Source organism: Aulostomus chinensis, chromosome 13 (genome assembly GCF_037954235.1).
Source record: "Aulostomus chinensis isolate RoL2024-O1b breed Wild chromosome 13, RoL_Achi_v1.0, whole genome shotgun sequence".
NCBI lineage: Eukaryota > Metazoa > Chordata > Actinopteri > Syngnathiformes > Aulostomidae > Aulostomus > Aulostomus chinensis.
This window is the reverse complement of record NC_141332.1, coordinates 27,407,027-27,429,265: the sequence shown is the minus strand read 5'-3', so window position 1 is coordinate 27,429,265 and position 22,239 is coordinate 27,407,027. Positions and strand designations below refer to the sequence as shown.

Here is a 22,239-nt window from a genome sequence, read left to right as displayed (position 1 = left end):
CACGTCATGAGCTGGTGGTGTGTTTCAGCCTTGGGCGGCGTGCAGGTGAAGCTCTTCTGCCCTGGACTTTACATGCGACTTGCTAAAACTGACAGCATCACTCACAAGGATCATAAGTGCCAAGTATAATTAAAGGTGCAACTGCTGGATGGGAACGGTAGCAGTTTATACCTTAAACCAACTCACAAGTTATTGTGTGTGTCAGGTTCTGGGTGTACACCCACAGTACTACTGATCAGATCAGGACATGCATGTAGCATCCCTGCCCCTCTGTCGGGGTCCTGCTGAGAGCTTGAAGGATGCTCTGATTTGAGGACCTGCTGTTGTTCCACATGGAACCAGATTAGCTGCTAGTGCTAGTTCAGTTCCACAGTAATGGAAAATAAATTAGAAACACAACATACCACCATGAGTAACAAGGCAACAACAATTAGAACTAGCTCAACAGCTAATGAATCACGACGTTAGCACAACACCAGAGCTGATAAATACAAATACGTCACAATTCAATGATTTTATAGGGGTAAGAGAATGCATCAGCATTGTTCATAATAACAATCTGGGGAAACACGCATACAAGCAAGCAGAAAACCATAAAAGCCATAATTAGGCTATTGACACTCACAGTTTTGGCAACAAGGTGACTCCCCAGCTAGCCGCTAACTCCCCAGCTAGCCGCTAACTCCCCAGCTAGCCGCTAACTCCCCAGCTAGCCGCTAACTCCCCAGCTAGCCGCTAACTCCCGAGCTAGCCGCTAACTCCCCAGCTAGCCGCTAACTCCCGAGCTAGCCGCTAACTCCCCAGCTAGCCGCTAACTCCCGAGCTAGCCGCTAACTCCCGACCTAGCCGCTAACTCCCGACCTAGCCGCTAACTCCCGAGCTAGCTTCCAAGGTTGAAGCAGCACAACTTTGAACAGAAAAGATTCGATGTTTCTGCCTACATGAAGGAAGAACCAGCTCCAGCAGCACAGCCCCCCCCCCACACACACATACACAGCTGAAGGAAGCACATAACATTTAGCCTACCTCTACCCAGCTACGTCCCACAGGTGTGTGACGTCATCATTGAGCCCCAGCAGGCAGCCTCGACCTGTAGCTGAAGTGATGAAACTCTCAGCAGTAGAATTGCATCCAACAACAGGTGTGAGTTTGAGCTCCGCCAGGTGGATGGCTCAAAACTCACAGGCAGCTGTGATTGGTGGAGAGACGCGTCACAGCTGAGAACTGATTGGCTGATCCTCTACCTGCTCCAGGTGATCACTGCCATCACCAGCATACGAGAGACACCTGTCAGACCTCCTGGTACCTCTTGCTCATACAGAGACTTCAAACCAGCACACAAATCTCCAACATTCCACTCACAACAACAACAACAACAAATCTGAAACTTGATTCGGTTTCACATTTTTCTTTCGGTCATTTGCACAATTTTGTGCATTTAATTATAGAAGACCTCTTTTGTATGATAAAGGTTTTAGGGAAGGTATCATAAAAAACACGTGTCTCACTTTTAACTTGTTCTGCCTCAATTTAACTATCCTGAGGCCACAAAATATAACTTTCCCGCTCAATGTAATTATTAATTTGAAGCCCAAAGATGTAACTTTTTCTCTCAAATCAGTTATTTCATGACCACAGGATGCAATTTTCTCTACAATGTCGCTATCTTGAGGCCACAAGTTACAGATTTTTCTGTCAGCGAATGAATGAATGAATTTATGGTGCATCTTGTGGTAAGTAGATGCTCTTTATGTTCTTGAAGCCTGTTAAACTCTGAATCCACCCACCCACACACACACACACACACACACACACACACACACACACACACACACAAAACCAGGCCCAATGGGAAGGCATCTCTATGTTTTAGTGATTTCCCGTCCTCCTCATGAAATAGGAAGCTGCCTCCCCTGGTAACCCCCGGCAACCAACAAAGCTGTGTCCTCATTTCAATATGGAGGAGGCGGAGGGAACCCTCAGAGTTTTTCCTTGCTTCCCTCCTTCCCGTGGCCTCAGCGCTCTGTTTAATACACTGGCCTGACGTTGATAAAGCGTGCAGTGGCAGCGGCCGCCTCCACAGCGCCGCTCTGATCCAGGATCTGCTTATTCAGCAAAACCACAAGATCCAGAGAAGGAAGGAGAGAGACTAGACCAGAGGGAGGCACCGGCAACATTTCAGCTTCCATACTACACGCGTGCTGTGTGTGTGTGTGTGTGTGTGTGTGTGTGTGTGTGTGTCCTTTCCAAACTGTTTTTGTTTGTCTTTCTCCAAACCTGTTGAGGGATTCACATGTAATTCACATCACATTTTTTGAGACGTTTCCAAAGTTTCTCATAAAATAAAGAGCTTGTCAGTTCAAAGGAAACAGTTTCTGTAGGTGGCCCCCGCCGGCCTCAGCGTGGAACGCATGTTTCCGGCCTTTCCAGGAATCCTCTTACATAATGAGACCGACTGAGAGTTCCAGAGAGGCAGACTTCTCTGCTGCATTTGCATTCTCCTGCTGTTGTACTCGCTACAGTGACACTAAGTACATTCTCTTCACCTCTATTCTTCCTTTCCCACCTCATTCTTCTGGTACTTGTGAAGTGTCCTTGTACCCTACGCGGCACCTCGCTGTGTGTGTGTGTGTGTGTGTGTGTGTGTGTGTGAAGTGTTGTGGACAAAAGCGTGATTCAAATGCAGCCCAGGTTCTGAGTGCTGCCCGTGACCTGTGGCGTCCCTGATCCCCGGCTGGAGCCTCTGTTGTCTCTCTGCTCTCAGCTGATAAAGGCTCAGAAATTGTTTTAGTTAAGGGACACAATGACAAGTGTGTGTTTGGTTGTGGTGCTGAACGCCGTCGCTCAACATCAAAACAAGGCGGACCAGAAGACCCGAGCTCATTGTTCCACAGGAATCTGACAGTTTCTCGTCTCGTTTTTTGTCCATTTTCACATCATCTTTAGTGGAGAGCTCAAACATTCCTGCTGCCGTTGGGCGCCCCTCATTTACTGTGTTGCTGATGATATTAAAATTTTCAGCCTCTATTTTCCCGCTGCAGTGACACCGTCTCCCTGCAGGGATCAATAAAGTGCCATCCAATCTGAACCTGGTGAAACTGTGTCGGGCTCAGCGAGGAGCTCTCGCCTCTTTATTTGAAATTGAGTTTGGTGCTGCGATCCCGCTGCTTTTATCAAGACTGATGAGCTTTTACTCCTTATTTTACACTCCATTGTCACAGTTTTGAGAGGGAATGTTGTGTTTGTATTAATTTCTATTGTATTTTTGGAGTGATTGCTGTGTACCATCCATTGGAGTTTTGCAGGTTGATGATGTTTCACTTGGACCGACACGTATAAGTAAGACAATCCTGCAACACTGTGCCGAGTCGTGGAGCCGCAGCGCTTGTATAAACACGCAGAGGTAAAAATGGTGTGACAGAAGTAATTTGGGGGAACAAATGACTCATTTGCATTATTAAATGCAAACAGGAATGTTTATTTATCCCTAATACCTTTCAGACTCTTTACAGGAGAAGATGATGAGGCGTGAGAAGCAAACTGGCTCCAACAAATTACATTCGTATGTTCATAATTACGTTCCCCAATTAGGTCGCGGTGGAGAACACAACTGCCGCCCGAGTGGGTTCTTTTCAGGGGGATTATTTTGTTGAAGGGAAGGAATTGTCAACATTTATGTCCCAGACTGACGCCTGGCAGTTGGCGTGCAGCTGAAGACTCTCATTTTAAATCAAGACAAACGAAGGCGTTGAATTTTTACCACCATGAAACCGTCTAATTTCATTTCTTCGATTCAGAGAATTATTTCTTGTGTCTTAGATTTTCTGAAATGTTATATTTAATCGTGCAAATGAGGTGTCGTCCAACAAAAAAATTTGCATAATTTGCGTACATTTCCAGAACAGAATGATGAATATTCGATAAAGCTTCAGGCTCAAAATGCTTCCGTTTGTTGACATATTAGAGCCGAAGTTTTTACAGAGACGGCCAATTAATTAAGATTTTTTTTATTTCAGGAAAAACAGACATTCAAAAATAAACTTTGGCCTCGTTTTTACAAATTAAATGTTCTATGATTCAGGCTGTGAACGATGCATTGACACGTTCCTCGGTAAAAACCTCCAGAATGTAGAAACAAATAAAATCGCCATCTGCTTAAAAAAACCTCTGTATGTTCTACTTTCTTTCTATTTGTTGAATTCTACCAGTCCAGGTTCCTGTTCCTGCTGACTGACACACTGAAGCTGATCAGGTCCTCCTGCTGTCACAGCCCAATTCCTTCACTGCATCGAGCAAAGTGATCCCCAGTCCTCACCTGCTTCACCTGCTTCGATGGCTCCTTTGTTGTAGCAGCATTGCTAACGTGCTAACGTCGTCCCTGCTCACCTGTGCTGAGGCTTTACATGTGGTGTTAAACAGACCCGGGACCTCCAGTAACCGAACAGGACAGACTTACCATAATACATGGACCTGATCCCCCTCAGGCCCTCGTTCAGGTCCTGGGGTGGGGGGTGGGAAGTCCTCAGCTGGAGAGAAGGTCACGTGTTCCCGGCAAGACCTCAAATTCATCCTCTGGGGATCATAAATATTAAGCAGATTCCTCTCCAGTAGTGTGACGATCCTCCTCTGAATCAAGACTTCATTAATCTAATTTTCAAATAAACTCTTCACAGTTGCGTGTGTGTGTGTGTGTGTGTGTGTGTGTGTGTGTGTGTGTATTTGCACGGTAATTTGCTCGTGCTCACATGTAATAACACCAATAATAATATATCAACCATAAAAAGAACATTAACACAGTGTTAACGAGTTCTGCAGTCCAAGAAGTGAGAAATAAAATCCATAATGAGGTGAAATATGATATAAAAAATACATTAAAGCAGCATAAATTAACACACAGAGGGAGCGTGTGTGTGTGTGTGTGTGTGTGTGTGTGTGAGATGTCCCAGAATTCCTAGCAGCAGCAGCAGCACTCGATGATGGTGATATTAGGGAGGAAATGTTGCAGGGGGACTTCATTGCCATCCTCCGTATTTTGTGTAATAGAATGTAACTAGCATCATTATTTTTTCATCACAGCCCTCCCACAACTGTCTTCCACATCTAGGAACATCACTTTCCTTTCCCCGCTGCATCCCTCGCCGTTCGCTGCGCCTTCATCACACTGAGAGTCAATTAAAGAGCACCAGATAAAACATAAGGGAGCGGGAAAAAAGGGAAAGAATGAGGGGTTGCAGCAGCTCGCTCAGGGCCCGGCGGCAGTGGCGGCGGCGGCGGCTTCTGAGGCTCAGCACCACTCCACTCCAGGCTGACATCTTGGATTTGGTGATGCTACAAAAAAAAAAACCAGAGAGAAAAGAAAGGCATGCTGGGATTGAAGCTGAAGAGTCTCTTGGCAGCAGCGTCTGTGTTGCAGTTTGAGGATCAAGACAGGGTTGCTTTTGTTGCCGTGCCGGGCCTTCTGGGACAGATTGATGACCTCATTCTGAGTGATGTCATGTTTTGGTTGTTGACATGACCGGTTACATGCTGATTTCATGTCCCCACACAGACGGGATGCAGCCACTCAAGGGAGAAAAAATGTGATATTTCTGAACAAAAGTAATCTCTTCTGTTTCAAAGTGGATTTGGTGCAGATGAAGCAGGGCGCAGGCGTCTGTGGTCAGGAGCGCCGCCAGACGCTCGCTTCAGTCGCCATCACAGAAAGCCCAGTTTGCATCGTAAGTCTGTGCAGCTCAGAGGAGAAGAGACGGGCTTTATTTGCTGATCTCAGTGGAGCGGTCACCAACAGAACAAACAGAACTCTTCTGAGTTCAGAGACTGAATTACAAACCAGAGGTGAAGGAACTCATCGCTCCACACCAGGAAGACGGGACCATGATGCACTGCTGCAGCTGCTGACGGACGCCGTAGAGAAGCAAACGCTGTTTACAGAACTTGTTAATCTGCCCTTTTTTTTCATTTTGGTCCGACGACCGCTCGCGTTTCAATGACTTCTACGATTTAATTGTACAACACTGACCTGACAGAGGCTGGATGACAACTGCCACCCTCCTCGCTGCTCTAGACGGCCTCGGCGGATTAAAACCATGTGTTCTATCACGCACCAGATGCACGCTGACTCTGAGTGACAGTTAGCGGTCGTAATTCAGAGGCTTGACCTGTAACTAGGCAACCAACAACAGTCCTGCAACCCAGACGATCCCATAATTTTTTAAAGGAAAGAAGGAAACGGCGCGAATGACACGTGATGCTCCAGACGAGCAGAGTCGCTCGTTTGAATCCAACTGGCAATCAAAGTTTATGTAGCATATTTGTGTTTTTATAATTTAATACTCCTGACATGAAGTTTCCTGCTCCAGAAAAAGGCAGCGCTCTGACAGGAGAGGCGCCGTCACGTCAGGTAATACCTCTCGCAGATGAGACCGCCGGCCTATTTTCTGCTGGCTGCTCATCATGATTGCCTCAATCACTCGCCGCCTCGTGGCTCTGCTCTGCTTTCTCCTCGCTGCCACGCATCACATAAATAAGCTCAAATTACTGGACGTGCTGCCCCTTTTCTGACATGTCGTATTCCCTGCGGAACGCCCGGAAAAAGATGGTCAGTTTTTCATAATCGCTCTATTTGACCAAGTTCACACTATTTTCTCCAATACAAAAGGCCATGATTGTGCTCCTCCACACGCCGCCGTCCATTTTCAAGACAAATGCAAGTGTTTTCCTCATATTTTTGAGGTAATAGAGAGCAACACAAAACATTAGATGCTGTCTGCAAACAGACACGCATTCTCCTTTTACCTCCTTCACACATCCTCTTTATCCTGAACCACTCACATATTACATATATCAGAAAGCCATTTCAAACCTTTAGACCGCTCAGCTTTGTGTCATTACTTCAGTCAGTGGCCCTGAAAGTGGAAAATAAAGCTTTGAAAGTGGAAAAGTCAACACCTGAACGCACCTGGCACACACAGTGAGCTGTCCTAAAGTGGAGTTGATCCAGATGTTGGTGAAACGATCACGACGCTCATCTGTGTTGCACCTCTCTGTGACTCAGATACACGTCAGTGCTGCGCGCTCATTTAAGACACAGAATTGTCAGCTTCCTGATTTGATAACCAGCCAGTGTGGAATTAAAGTGATTACTTGCAGGCAGTATGAATGAATCCAGTCAAGACTGTTTGGACAAACAGCAAAGTGAGAATAGACCTTCACAATGAGTTACTTTAGTCTGGATCAGACCCAGCTGGACCGGTCCTGCTCAGCGGGTCAAGGACAACGTGAAGAGAATCAGAAAGGATCCAAACATTCCTTCGACTGAGTAAAGATATCCTCTCCAGAGAGACCTCGGCCTTCGTGACAGCTGCGAGCCCCCACTCATGAATCAACGCACATCTTCAACCTTCCCTAAATATTTAAATAACATCAAACACAATATAATATTCAATTCAAATAGATTTAAAACACCAGAAATACTTGAATTTTTCTGTAAAGAGAACTTCACACCATGGACAGCTCTGTGTTTCAGCACCCTGGAGAGCTCCTGGCCGCCCTCCCTGCCACAGTCGCCCACTGCGAAACTCTGACAGGGTTATTAAGAGTTCTGAAACACTCTGAGTCTAAGGGCTGAAGAACCCCTGGTCTAAGGGCTGATGTACCAGGGTCTAAGGGCTGAAGAACCCCTGGTCTAAGGCTGAAGAACCCTTGTTTTAAGGCTGAAGAACCCTTGGTCTAAGGACTGAAGAACCCCTGGTCTAAGGGCTGAGGAACCCCTGGTCTAAGGGCTGAAGAACCCCTGGTCTAAGGGCTGAGGAACCCCTGGTCTAAGGGCTGAAGAACCCCTGGTCTAAGGGCAGAAGAACCCCTGGTCTAAGGGCTGATGTACCAGGGTCTAAGGGCAGAAGAACCCCTGGTCTAAGGGCTGATGTACCAGGGTATAAGCGCTGAAGAACCCTTGGTCTAAGGGCAGAAGAACCCCTGGTCTAAGGGCTGATGTACCAGGGTATAAGCGCTGAAGAACCCTTAGTCTAAGGGCTGAAGAACCCCTGGTCTAAGTGCTGAAGAACTCCTGGTCTAAGGGCTGAAGAACCCTGGGTCTAAGAGCTGAAGAACCCCTGGTCTAAGGGCTGATGTACCAGGGTCTAAGGGCTGATGTACCAGGGTCTAAGAGCTGAAGAACCCTTGGTCTAAGGGCTGATGTACCAGGGTCTAAGGGCTGAAGAACCCCTGGTCTAAGAGCTGAGGTACCCAGGTCTAAGGGCTGAAGAACCCCTGGTCTAAGGGCTGATGTACCAGGGTCTAAGAGCTGAAGAACCCTTGGTCTAAGGGCTGATGTACCAGGGTCTAAGGGCTGAAGAACCCCTGGTCTAAGGGCTGATGTACCAGGGTCTAAGGGCTGAGGTACCAGGGTCTAAGGGCTGAAGAACCCTTGGTCTAAGGGCAGAAGAACCCCTGGTCTAAGGGCTGATGTACCAGGGTCTAAGGGCTGAAGAACCCCTGGTCTAAGGGCTGAAGAACCTCTGGTCTAAGGGCTGATGTACCAGGGTCTAAGGGCTGAAGAACCCCTGGTCGAAGGCTGAAGAACCCTTGTTTTAAGGCTGAAGAACCCTTGGTCTAAGGACTGAAGAACCCCTGGTCTAAGGGCTGAGGAACCCCTGGTCTAAGGGCTGAAGAACCCCTGGTCTAAGGGCTGAGGAACCCCTGGTCTAAGGGCTGAAGAACCCCTGGTCTAAGGGCAGAAGAACCCCTGGTCTAAGGGCTGATGTACCAGGGTCTAAGGGCAGAAGAACCCTTGGTCTAAGGGCTGAAGAACCCCTGGTCTAAGGGCTGAGGAACCCCTGGTCTAAGGGCTGAAGAACCCCTGGTCTAAGGGCAGAAGAACCCCTGGTCTAAGGGTTGATGTACCAGGGTCTAAGGGCAGAAGAACCCCTGGTCTAAGGGCTGATGTACCAGGGTATAAGCGCTGAAGAACCCTTGGTCTAAGGGCTGAAGAACCCCTGGTCTAAGGGCTGAAGAACCCTGGGTCTAAGAGCTGAAGAACCCCTGGTCTAAGTGCTGAAGAACCCCTGGTCTAAGGGCTCAAGAACCCTTGGACTAAGGGCTGAGGTACCCGGGTGTAAGAGCTGAAGAAACCCTGGTCTAAGGACTGAGGTACCCGGGTCTAAGAGCTGAAGAACCCCTGGTCTAAGGGCTGATGTACCAGGGTCTAAGGGCTGATGTACCAGGGTCTAAGAGCTGAAGAACCCTTGGTCTAAGGGCTGATGTACCAGGGTCTAAGGGCTGAAGAACCCCTGGTCTAAGAGCTGAGGTACCCAGGTCTAAGGGCTGAAGAACCCCTGGTCTAAGGGCTGATGTACCAGGGTCTAAGGGCTGAAGAACCCCTGGTCTAAGGGCTGAAGAACCCCTGGTCTAAGGGCTGATGTACCAGGGTCTAAGGACTGAGGTACCAGGGTCTAAGGGCTGAAGAACCCCTGGTCTAAGACCTGAGGTACCCAGGTCTAAGGGCTGAAGAACCCCTGGTCTAAGGGCTGATGTACCAGGGTCTAAGGGCTGAAGAACCCCTGGTCTAAGGGCTGAAGAACCTCTGGTCTAAGGGCTGATGTACCAGGGTCTAAGGGCTGATGTACCACGGTCTAAGGGCTGAGGTACCAGGGTCTAAGGGCTGAAGAACCCTTGGTCTAAGGGCAGAAGAACCCCTGGTCTAAGGGCTGATGTACCAGGGTCTAAGGGCTGATGTACCAGGGTCTAAGGGCTGAGGTACCAGGGTCTAAGGGCTGAGGTACCAGGGTCTAAGGGCTGAAGAACCCCTGGTCTAAGGGCTGAAGAACCTCTGGTCTAAGGGCTGATGTACCAGGGTCTAAGGGCTGAGGTACCAGGGTCTAAGGGCTGATGTACCAGGGTCTAAGGGCTGAGGTACCAGGGTCTAAGGGTGACATGCAGCGTGAGCGCAGCAACGGCCTCTGCGGTTGATAATCATGAGCCAAGTGGAGCAGCACCGTGTGACGGGTCTCTTCCCTCATCTGAAAAGACAGAGCCTCCATAGAACCGGGCCAGCGTAGCATCCCAGCACAGAACCTTAAATCAGCTAAGCCATGAAGAGTCAGGGTCACCAGGGTCACCAGGGTCACCAGGGTCACCAGGGTCACTGCAGCACACAAGCTCACACACAGGAATGCACTTGTGAAAACCCAGCTGATCGCTGTAACCTGTAACTCTTATGATTTGCACGTGTTCTCGTAGGGTTAAAACCTTTGATCTCTGACTGTCTCTCACTTCGTTCGACCTGTCGTGTCCGTGACAATCATCGCCTCGCCGCCTGAATCTCAACTTCCTTGTTCCGCCTCTGGAATAAACTGCCATCACTTGTGTATTCCACACATCTGAAAACCGCGTGTTACTTTCAAAACAGCCAAAATCCTCCACCTGCCTGCAAAACCAACAAAATAAAATAAAAGCTCTCACATTACATAACTCAGCTCTTATTTATTCATGCATTTATTTTGTTGCTCTGCACAAAAGCGGGCCGCCGCTGCAGCGACTGTTTTATTTGATGTCAAATATCAGTACAGTATAGAGTGAACTAAATAATGCATTTGCAGTGTTTTCAGGTGCACATTAATAAACCATGTTCCTTTTACAGGCTTGTTTTCCTCTTATTTCCTCCTCACAAGTTGGGCTTCGCTCTGCGTCGCTGTCGGAGTCACGTTTAGTTGCAGCTTTTATTCTCTTAATAAATATTGATTTGAAAAAAATAGACATGTGCTTTGACACAAAATAATGCAATGCTCATTAGGCCTTTGGAGAGCTGCAGATCCTGTTAATACCCCCCCCCCCCCCCCCCCCAGTATTCAACATGAGGCATCAACATTAAAATAATAAAATCTGATTATGAATTGATGTTAAACATTTAGACATCGAGTGGCGGATTAGGATGCGAGCGGCGAAGGCGTTTGTTCCGTCACTAATAGACTCTGCGGGCCTCTTCGTCTTCATCTGCCTCAGTTATTCCATCTGCTCTGACTTCTCACTCTCCTCTTTAACCTACATAAGGAAATTAAAATCCTATAATTATCTTCAATTAACAGAAAGAGGGACATGCAGTGATTAAGGAAATCAAGTTCAGGGACTATTTTCATTATCTTCCCCCTCCTCCCTCACCGCCCCTTCCTCCCCCTTTCTTTAGGGCTCACCTTAAAGCTCGCTGCACCGCCTTTAATTAACTTTTTTCTTTCTGGAGACTTTCTGTCCGGTTGTGTGTCAACGGCGTGAGACAAGATGGACGGAAGCTGCTGAGAGCTGTTGAGAGACGGATGTTTGGAGGAGGAGAGAAACAAAGAAAATATCAAATGATTTGTGTTCAGGTTGAAGGAGACACGTCTGACGACACCACGGACAGAAAAGTAGACCACGCCCTCAAATATTCAGCATGGACATGGAATCGTGCCGGGTCCTCGTATAATCAAGTTTGCCCCGATCACGGATCAGATGGAGAGGCTGAAACATTCTGTCAGCCCTTTCCAAATACTCCTCCATCCCTCTGACAGTAACACAGCTAACGTGCTAACATGCTAACAGCCTGGATCTCTCTTTACATCCCATTTGATCAGAATCCATCGTTTGTCAAGAGATCCTGCTGACAGATGGGTGCACAGTCGCGATCACATGATCTCCTCAGTGGAGCCGTTCTTCAATTCATGGATTTAATTCCCTCAATTTACTAATTGGCTCAAATGAAAGAATCATGACCCAGAAATATCAGCTGACGCGGAACCGTCCCCGTGCTCAGAACCAGAACTCTGCAGTGGGCTGAGCTCCTCTTCCCTGGAACTGCCGTGGAAACATTGGTCCTGCGTCCTGCTTGAGCCTCGATGAAGAAACTGATTAATAAACTTCCTGGAAGAGTAAACTGAAGACAACCTCAGGCTTCTGCACAGAGCGAGGATGAAAACTGGCCTTGGAAATGAAAGTCTGACACCCAGTTACTTTTTTCCAAAGATGAGTTTTCTAAACAAATTAATCGGCAGAGGAAGAAGAAGAAGAAGAAGAAGAAGAAGAAGAAGAAGAAAAATGGAAACTGGGGTTTTAGTTTTGCCAACTATAAAATTCATCTCTCAGATCTGTTTTTTTTAACTGCCTACTGACATGAAATTAAGCATTTTTTAGATGAAAAGTATCTCCAGTTATTGAAAACCATCATTTGTTGTCCCGCGCTTGTTTGAGCGACACACTGTGCTCGCCATGTCAAAGGGACTGAATGTAAGATTTTAATTTCAGAGCTCAGAAACCGATCAGTCGTTGTTTTCCTGCAGAAACGAACAGCAGCGTCTCTGTGGCGTCTTTCAACTTGATGCACAGCAGAAAGTAAAGAGGATGGAGCGGCTGTCAATAATCTAACTGATGGTTCAGCGCGAGGAAGCTGTGAGCAGTTAGTTGTCTGTCAGCCAAGAAACTCCGAGTCGGTTGTCTGCCAAGTACGTGCTCGTGGAAGGGATTAATCTGAAGACACGCTCGCCGTGGAATAATACAGCCGCCAAAACAACAGCTGGCAAACAATTATGCATCTGCTGGCGTCGACGTAAAGTTAGTAAAAGCAGAATATTTGGAGAATGGACACTTTCACCTCACTGTGCACTTTTTTTAAAAAATTCTTTTAGGAGTTTGTGGGAAACTGCAGGAATTTTCATGGAGGAAAAACAAAACAAAAAAACGACCTTCAAATATGAAATAAAAACAAAAAACAACAACCCAGCCCACAGATGGATGAAGCCGACGGCGGCTCACGTCTGCTGGGTGCACGTCGGCTCAAGTTTACCGCCAGTACAAACTCCAGATTTTAACCCTCTGAACGCCAGCTCACAGGCAGTCTCTGCTCCTGCGCTCATTCATCATGCCAGTTCAACGTCCTGCGTCTCCATGGAAACGACACAATCATGACTCCAAGTGACTGCATGTCTTTTGTACAGTAGAAGCATTTATGAATTCTTTTGATGAAATACCATCTTTTCAACTGTGACTATCATTTCAACAAAGTACATTCATGCAATCTCACATTTATTGCTGGTTACTATCAATGTTTCAGTGGAGAACAGTAAGGATCAGTTGAAGTGGCCAACTAGTTTGGATCTCTTTAATGATGCCCTTGATGAACCCAGACATCAGTGTGGTTTGTTCCACTCAATAATAAATGTAGCGTGACGTGATGGAGCGAAGAGGCCACCTCTGAGTGCAGGAGTTAGCCTGTGACGGATGTGACGTCAGCATGCTTTGTCAAATCAAAACTCTCTTGGAATGAGAATGTTCTCTTCCTCCGAGAACGACAGGAGCGGCCGCCATGCTTTTGTTTTGAGAGGCCCGCATGAAAGAGTCACATGACCTACCAGCACTCCAATAGAAAAGAATAGGGGGAAGAAAACGTACCCATTTCACGATTTTTCGGCCTTTCTGGTAGAACTGATAGGTTTGGACCTGTGGACAAACGGAGCCTTTTCACGTGTTGACTTCAGACTGGGTTGAACCAAGTGACTCCACACAACTTTTGATTGTTGGACAATTGCAGAGAAATGCAGAGACACTCCCAGAGTTGAGTCTGAGTTGGAAATGAATACTGTAAAGTAGCAAGTAGCATAACCTGTTACTTTTGATACTACAGAGCCTTTATTGTACTTTATTAGTACTTCATTGCTTCTTAGCCAGTAATTCCTGAGTAGCTGAAGCTGCCCCACCAGTTTCACCACATATGGGGACACTAGGAGAACCTCCACACCAGGGAACTATTCCCCAGGAATGTCGGTGTGTTGGAGCAGCAATACTCTGATACAGGGTTTAAGATCGGCCTTGGGTTGCCATGACAACACAGCATGGAGACATCTTCGGAGAGAATGTACGCAGTTAGACACAGCGAAACGTTCACCCGTCCATGGTTGGCAGCATCAGTGTGAAAACCACCATGTTCTTTACTTCTTTTTGCGTTTATGTCAAGTGTTTTTTTCTTCACCGCGCTCAGCCTCAACACAGAGTCAGGAACGTCTGAGGACGCGGGGCTGGACTGGCTCGCCACGGACGCGGGTCTCTGAGACAAACTAGCGTCCTGTTCTGCTCAGTACTGGAACCTCACTTTGGAATTACAGATGTGAGAAATACACACACACCTGCGTAGCAGCAATAATTCACAGTAACAGAAAATATACAGAGGAAACATTCACTTCTGGGAGGTAACGTGGTGGATACTTCCAGCCTCAGTGTGTGTGTGTGTGTGTGTGTGTGTGTGTGTGTGTGTGTGTGTGTGGTTGAACAGGGGTTGGACTGCCCTGAGCATCGCCTGCAGGGCTGCAGTGGAAGAAAGACAGAAACAGTCTCTGCTGATCACACACACAGAATGTCTAATGTCCTCTGACAGTGTGTGTACACACACACACACACACACACACACACACACACACGCACAAACAGATACACACACACACACACACACACTCTGATGGTCATTTTGCAAGCTGTAATCTGTGATGCTGCTGAACTGTAACATTAAAACCAGAGAAGGACGCGAGTCTCCTCCAAGGCTGAAGAATCCCCAGTCCTCTCGTATGAATTCACCAAACTGCATTTATTGGTACTGATAAAAACTACACACTGGTGTGGAACATAAAGGCCACTAAATCCTGCAGAGAAACATGGAACGGGGAAGAGAAAACCCCCAGGGCAAGTAAAAAAACCAGGCTCCTTCTCGGCCTGAGCTGCTGGACCCCGAAGGTTTGAAAAGTGTCTCGTTAAGTTTCAAATAAATCGGCTTCTCTCCTCTTCATTCCATTTGCTCTCTGCTGTTGAGTTTGTGCCTGGGACCGTCCTGCATGTCCTGTGAGTCCCGCGAGTCCTGAGTGTCCTCCCTGTCCTGCGAGTCCTGCGTGTCCTGCGTGTCCTCTGTGTTCTGCGTGTCCTCTTTGTCCTGTGTGTCCTGCGAGTCCTCCGAGTCCTGCAAGTCCTCCAAGTCCTGCGTGTCCTGTGAGTCCTGCGTGTCCTCCGAGTCCTGAGTGTCCTCCCTGTCCTGCGAGTCCTGCGTGTCCTCTGTGTTCTGCGTGTCCTCTGTGTCCTGTGTGTCCTGCGAGTCCTCCGAGTCCTGCAAGTCCTCCAAGTCCTGCGTGTCCTGTGAGTCCTGCAAGTCCTCCGAGTCCTGCGTGTCCTGCGTGTCCTGCATGTCCTGAACCTTTCTTCCATGTCATTCTGCTTGTGGATGATATCCAGAGGTGGACTGTAACTCAGTACTTTTACTCAGGCACCTTAGCAACCTGACAGGTAGTCAGGTGAGTCTTCTAGGCTGAGAGGCTCCAGCAGTGACTTACAGATTCTCACTCAGGTCTTTGGATTTGTTTGTACTCTGTTTGTGTCATTGTACTTCATTCCTTCCCTTCAGCTACAAGTACAAGTTAAAAAAAACCATGAGCCGTCCAAATACCTGGACAAGTTCACCTCCAGTTCATCTGTTAGTTTCTACTATAAAACTACAAACAGACAAATGTCAAAGTTCAACCCAAATCACGCGGTGATGACGGTGATCGTATGACAAAAAAAAGTCGGTTTTGTTTCATGTTGCTAAGCAACCGTGTAAAGAAGAATAATTCTATTCTTTGAAAAGGTCGACTTTATTTAAACTGCATAGCTGCGTCCTCATGACCACATACATGAGTACACATTAAATGAGCCTGCTGGCGGCGCGCAGCTCATTTCCATGTATTTGAATGTTGATTCATGTTCATTGTCTTATTAGATAAACAAGAATATTCTTGCAATGTGACAAAAAAACATGCGATGATGTTTTCTCTTGGCTGCTCATCATTTCAGACGGAATGTTTCTCATTAACAGATGCACTTCAGAGTGAAGCTCATCCGCGACGCTGGATCTGAGCGGCGTTCATCTTCGGTTGGGTCTGCGGTTGTGGAGCGAGCGGCCTGCTGTTGTCACGGCGTACGAGGAGTCTGGGGTCGTTGTGCTGGGCTGCAGCAGCTTCGTCACGCTGCTCTGACACTTTGACTCCAGTGGTTAATCTGTTTAATCCGCCGCTCTCGCTCCTCGCAACGTTCACGTCTTATCTTCCTGCTTCATGATGTTTGTTTCTGTGTTTCTGGTGACATACGAGCACATGTGGACTCCACTCCAGCGAAATCCTCTTTACCGCTGCTATCAGGAAGGTAAATCTGATCCAGTCGTCTTGCGTTCGTGAGACTGTTTGGTTTTATTCATGCAGGTTTGTTTTCCATCAAACCGGCAGGAAAAAAAAAGAAAATCTCTGGCAAAATGGCCAAAGCTGATAAATCCAGATAATCTCTTCAGTCCACAGATCTTCAGCAGCAGCAGCAGGCGACTCTGCTGTAACAAACGCGTCCCATCATTTAACATCAAAGTCCCAGTTGTTGCTTTTGTTCCAGTCAGGAATGCTGAGGACGGCCAGTGAAAGCTGCCGTCCCTCCATCTGAACACCAGACCCGGGAACGCCAGGAGCCTCTGACGCGATGACGGGCGTCCCTGCGCCGATGTCACGGTCCTGGACCGGATCGATCAATCTCCTCTGAACTCTGATGTTTGTAGATTCCTGTTTCTTTCTCTTTTCGATATTTTTTTCCTGTTTTATTCTCTGTTTTCAGTGTTCAAATTCAGAGAGCAAAGAAAAAGAAGACTTCAACTGTCCAGTTTGAACTTTGCTTTCGACAATAAAACCCAGTTTCTGGATTCAAGCGCACAAACTGGCTCCCAGATGTTGGAGTGTTTCCTGGAGAGACGGAAATCTGCTCCTGCAGTTCAAACATCAGCTTCCTTTGGTGGCGTCTCTGCTAGCAGTGTTGTGCAAAGCTAACATGCAACGGGGCATAATTACAGATTCCGCTATGTTAATAAAGCAGCGAGTGCTGATTTAGCTAAGAGGCTCAGTGTGTGCCGTTTAAAGCCGAGTTTCCCTCGACTGAATATTCATCAGAGTCAGCTGAAGATGAAACGGCCTCATTGTTCGTCAGCGGCGGCGTCCCGGCTCCACCATGATATGCACATATTAATGATGAGGACAATTCACTTCGAGTGATTCCTAATCTGTTGACAAGAAGTCTCTGCAGGCACTTCAGTGGGTTTGATGCAGATGACGATGTTTTATCTGTAAATCCCCCGAGAGCAGCGACGATTGAGCTGCTGAGAAATCTACAAATCATTGAGACAAACTCCTGAAAAGCTGCTTTGCTTTGAACAAGATGGAGTTCTGAGCTGAGACGTTGGTTCACGCTGGTGGTTTTAATTATCCAATCATGTATGGATGTTTTGTCACGCTGGATCAATTAGCAGAATCCAGGGATGATTGCAAAGGTTCTTTATGTCACCTGCACCAACAGAGTCATGTGACTGCTGAACGATCGTTGTCACAAACACGAGAGTCGTTTCTGACTTAATGTGGCGTAAAGATCGTAAATGGAACCATGAACAAGTGAGAACCTTCCAGGTGATGTGGACCAAACAGATCCTGGATCCTGGGGACTGCTCCAGGCCGTCGGCCCCCTGTGGCTCATTCCACGTTGGTCTTAATTTAATCCAGATATCGATTGTGATTGAGATTAACAGCGACTAAGAATATGAGTGACAGCTGTCGTTACTACGGATACAGTTGCTGATTTATGACTGCTGCTCTTGCCCCCCCCCCCCCCCCCCCCCCGTCACACGAGTGTGGAACACGCAGCAGCCTGACTGAACACGGATGTTGTTCTGACTCTGTGCTGCTGCTGACATCCACTTGCTGTCTCTCTGCCAGGTGAAACTTCCTCCTCACCTCTGGAGCAACAAACTGTTTTCTAACTGGATATTTGTAAAAGGCCTGGAGGCGGAATGTGAGTTGGAGCGCTTCACGCGCGTTGGCGTGTTTTTCGTTGAGATTAATGAACCAACGTCTGCAATATGAACTTTGACCTTCACCCCACTGCTCGTCCAACATCTGAATAGACGAGGATTTACATTATGAAGAAGAAAAGAAACTTGTGTGAGGTCTCCACGCAACAGTTTGTCACTAAACTGACTCACTTCTTGTCGATTTGTTTTCTAATTTCAACACGTTGGCGGTTTTGATGTGAAGACGCCCGGCGGTGTCAGAACAAACACTGATCCACATCCCACCGTTTCCACAACTATTTTTATCGTCTGCTAATTAGCGAGACATTAATTTCTGCTCCGTCCTCCAGACGGACCACAGGGGGTTTAACACTCCACAACCTCCCTGCTCTCTTTCCACCGCTGTTGCTGTCGCCACGGTGACAACGTGTGAAAGACGAGGACAACGAAAGTGTGTTTTGTCAATTGCAGGTGAGAGATCAAACTCTCAATCTGGTGGGAGAGGTGTGAAATGTATTCATTATTAAAAGTATGATTATCAGTCTCTCTCTCACACACGCACACACACACACACACACACACACACACACACACACACACACACACACGCAGTCTCAGGGCGTGGCAGCCCAGGCAGTTCTTCTCCTTCAGCCGAATTCCTCACAGAGAATTCATCCAATAACTGTTGGAGGGGAAGGACGAGAAATTAGTTTTCAGCTTTCTGCTGATATGAAACAATATGAGCTGCACTGTTTGCACTGTGTGCGCGTGCGCGCGCGTGTGTGTGTGTGTGTGTGTGTGTGTGTGTGTGTGTTCTCAGCTCTTGAGGTCATCAGACAAGATTTGAGAGTTTCAGTGTCCAAACTTGTGTCTCACCTTCAGGCATACCGGAGTCACACAGGTCACAATTGTGTATCACATGACCCTCAAAGTACTTTTGAACAGTTTTACCAACAAAAGTGAATATTTAATGTGTACTTTTATAATATTTAACAGATGTTGGCTTTCATTTAGCAAACTGTGTGTAAGACCCTTTTTGTGCCAAGAGGCACAGATTTCAGTTTCCAAGCGTCACCGTGGTGAACTTTACCATGAAAAGGAATTCAGATGAAAACACTGAAGTCATTTAAGGGTTTTTAAGGCGGAGCCTCAGCTCTCCAGCACTGGTAGCATCATCTAAGCCCCGCCCACTGCACTGGGAGATCAGCTAAGCCTCAGCTGAGGTTCTTAGAGCCCCGTGTGAAACTCTGTCAGCTCACGCATCCATGACATAACAAATATCCAAGCCACGCCCACTTCCGGTCCCATGGCTCTCCCACATTTGTTTTTTCCACATGAAGAATCACTTGACCACAGCTTGAAAACACATCGATGACGCAGCTCTAACTGCTCTTCCTGAAATGGGCCCTATTTGTTTGTGGGTCGAAGCTCTCACCAGGTCTCCTCAGCTGCTCTGGTTTCAGCCTCTCACCTCCTTCCAATCTGCAGAAATAGTGACTCATTAATTATGAAAACCAGCCCGCGTTCCAGGCGGGAACCAAACACCTAACAAAGTGAACAATGAAAGGAACCACAACAAAGTTGGAGGGAATTCAACAAAATCAGACCCAGTTTCATTCAGGCTGCAAACCTCTCCAGGAGAGAGAAGACAAAAGAAAAGTTGCAGCCACAGAAAAAGAAACTTTCCTAACATTTTTCATCACAACACAGAGGAAACTGGAAGCCGGGAGAGTGCAGGCAGGATGCGAGGGAATCATGATTAATTATGAGGCGGATGAATGAGGGCAGGCAGCGGTATAACTCAGCCTCCAGTCTCATATTTAGAGGGGGTTGTATTGAAAACCAGTGACGTTTTTGATTGGTAAGCGCAATATTTACTGAGTAATATTTATTGAGCAGTGCCTCAGCAGCAGCTCTGCTTATTAGAGCAGATTTCCAGGCTTGGCGGGCGGCGGTTTGGCAGCCGAGACGCTCAGATGTGGATGTGAAGGTAAATTCTGCCACCACCCTTGGCTGTCACAGCGAGTGGGAATATTTCACTGACGGAGAAAATGGCACAGATTGCAGAATCTCCCGAGTATTCAGACTTCTCATCGCACGCCGCTGCTCTCTCAGGAACAAATCAGTGCTCGGCACAGGAGTTCTGTTTGTGGTTTTGTGGTTTTCCCCAGATGATGTGTTTTCTTTGGTTCCTGCATGTTCTCTTTACCGAAACTCCACCACAACAAGGGTCTGCTAAACACTGCGGTGGCTGGTTTCACCATCGAAAGACAGAAAGCGGAGATGAAGCGAACCCACGTTTGGGTTGGGATTCTTCTCTTCCTCCTAAATCGGCCCAGATTCCCGTTTGAGTTCATGGCTTCACTGATGGCGGTCGTCTCTGTCTGGCAGCCCGCGGGTTTGGACTCTTCAGAGGCAACTGAGAAACTGACTTCAACTTGAAGAACTGGTTTTGGTGGTGTGCATCACTCATAGTGACCTTTGACCACCAAAAGTCCATCTCTAATCATTAACCGTCAACCGAGGTGCTACTTCATTATCCAGGACATTTTATGACAGAAGTAAACATGATTCAGCCAAACTAGACCCTACCAATAGATCACCAAGGAGATGAAGTATGGTTGTAGTCAAACAGGAAGTGGTCATCTCCTGGCTCCTCCCCCAGCAGCCAATAGGATCGCTCCATGTGATTGTGGTGATTGAATCAGTAAATCAGCTCTGGTGAACAAAAGTTGATGATCTTCCAGGTTCAGTTCATCAAGATCATCTTCACTAATGAACCCTCTGATGATGCTGGAAGCCTGGATGCTACGGTTAGCAGTGCTAAGCTAACGTTAGCCTAAGAAGGAGCTACACCAGTGTCACATGACTTCAAGGTCACCACCACTAAGCTTCAGGCTTCCTGTGTTTCCCCTGATGACCTTCAATGACCTCCATGACCTCTGTAGGCTCCTCTAGACTCTTGTTAGTGACCCAGGTTTTGAAGACTCCACCACTCCAACATCCACCAGTCTGGTGTTTACTGGTGGATCTGATGTAGAACTGAACCTCCACCAGTCTGGTGTTTACTGGTGGATCTGATGTAGAACTGAACCTCCACCATCCACTGGTCTGGTATTTACTGGTGGATCTGATGTAGAACTGAACCTCCACCATCCACCAGTCTGGTATTTACTGGTGGATCTGATGTAGAACTGAACCTCCACCATCCACCAGTCTGGTGTTTACTGGTGGATCTGATGTAGAACTGAACCTCCACCATCCACCGGTCTGGTGTTTATTGGTGGATCTGATGTAGAACTGAACCTCCACCATCCACCAGTCTGGTGTTTACTGGTGGATCTGATGTAGAACTGAACCTCCAACATCCACCAGTCTGGTGTTTACTGGTGGATCTGATGTAGAACTGAACCTCCACCATCCACCGGTCTGGTGTTTACTGGTGGATCTGATGTAGAACTGAACCTCCACCATCCACCGGTCTGGTGTTTACTGGTGGATCTGATGTAGAACTGAACCTCCACCATCCACCGGTCTGGTGTTTACTGGTGGATCTGATGTAGAACTGAACCTCCACCATCCACCGGTCTGGTGTTTACTGGTGGATCTGATGTAGAACTGAACCTCCACCATCCACCGGTCCGGTGTTTACTTACGTTCTACCAGGAGAACTTACCTCCATTTCGGTGTCTCTATGAACTTATGTAGTCGAGCTGAGTGTTCAGAAACGTGCGTCCGTGTCGACGAATGAATAGATTGAAGTTTGTGACTATCACACCAGTTACAGTCTGAGTGGGTGTGTCCTTATGGAGTCTCCGCCTCCTGTCACTGACGCATTGACATCATCCATCTGCAGCAACTTCCAAGGATTTGTAGGTTTTGTTTGGAGGTTGGAAATCAGACAAATAACTGATGTTTCAGTTTCTGAAATATTCAGCACCAATGTGAAGTGTACATAATTCATATTTAATCATCTAATATGTGCGGAATAATCTCTGGTACACTCCGGAAACCTTGGAAGAAGAATTCCATGAATGCGATGAGAAGAATACAGAGAAAATATTTCTATACTGTTAATCAGAGATGAGAGGGGAAATGATGAAAGATCATCGTCTCTGCTGGGTGGAGAGAGAAAAAAACGTCTGGCCTTGCTGGAGACAAACATTGTCTGTTTGCATAATTCAACTAGCTGACACACACACACACACACACACTTCTGGATTCAGATGAAAATAAGATGAAAGCACAAAGAGGACTGTTGGGTGTGTTTGGCAGAGTGGAGCGTATTTAATCTGCTGGGCTTCATCACTGTAATGGGCAGAAATGATGAGTCTTAAAACTCTTCAAAAATAGACTGGAAAGAGAGAACAATGGATCAATGAGCGAGG

General features: G+C 47.1%; 1 protein-coding gene across 1 annotated transcript in view; it reads right to left on the bottom strand.

Annotated features, from left to right (window-relative positions):
• Positions 1–1,126, bottom strand: part of LOC147251583 (uncharacterized) — a 61,522-nt gene extending 60,396 nt beyond the window's left edge. The window contains exon 1 of the mRNA XM_086222766.1: positions 1,027–1,126. The gene's annotated coding sequence lies outside the window, so the exon portion shown is untranslated. The remainder of the gene's footprint in view (positions 1–1,026) is intronic.
• Between the last annotated feature and the right edge of the window lie 21,113 nt (positions 1,127–22,239).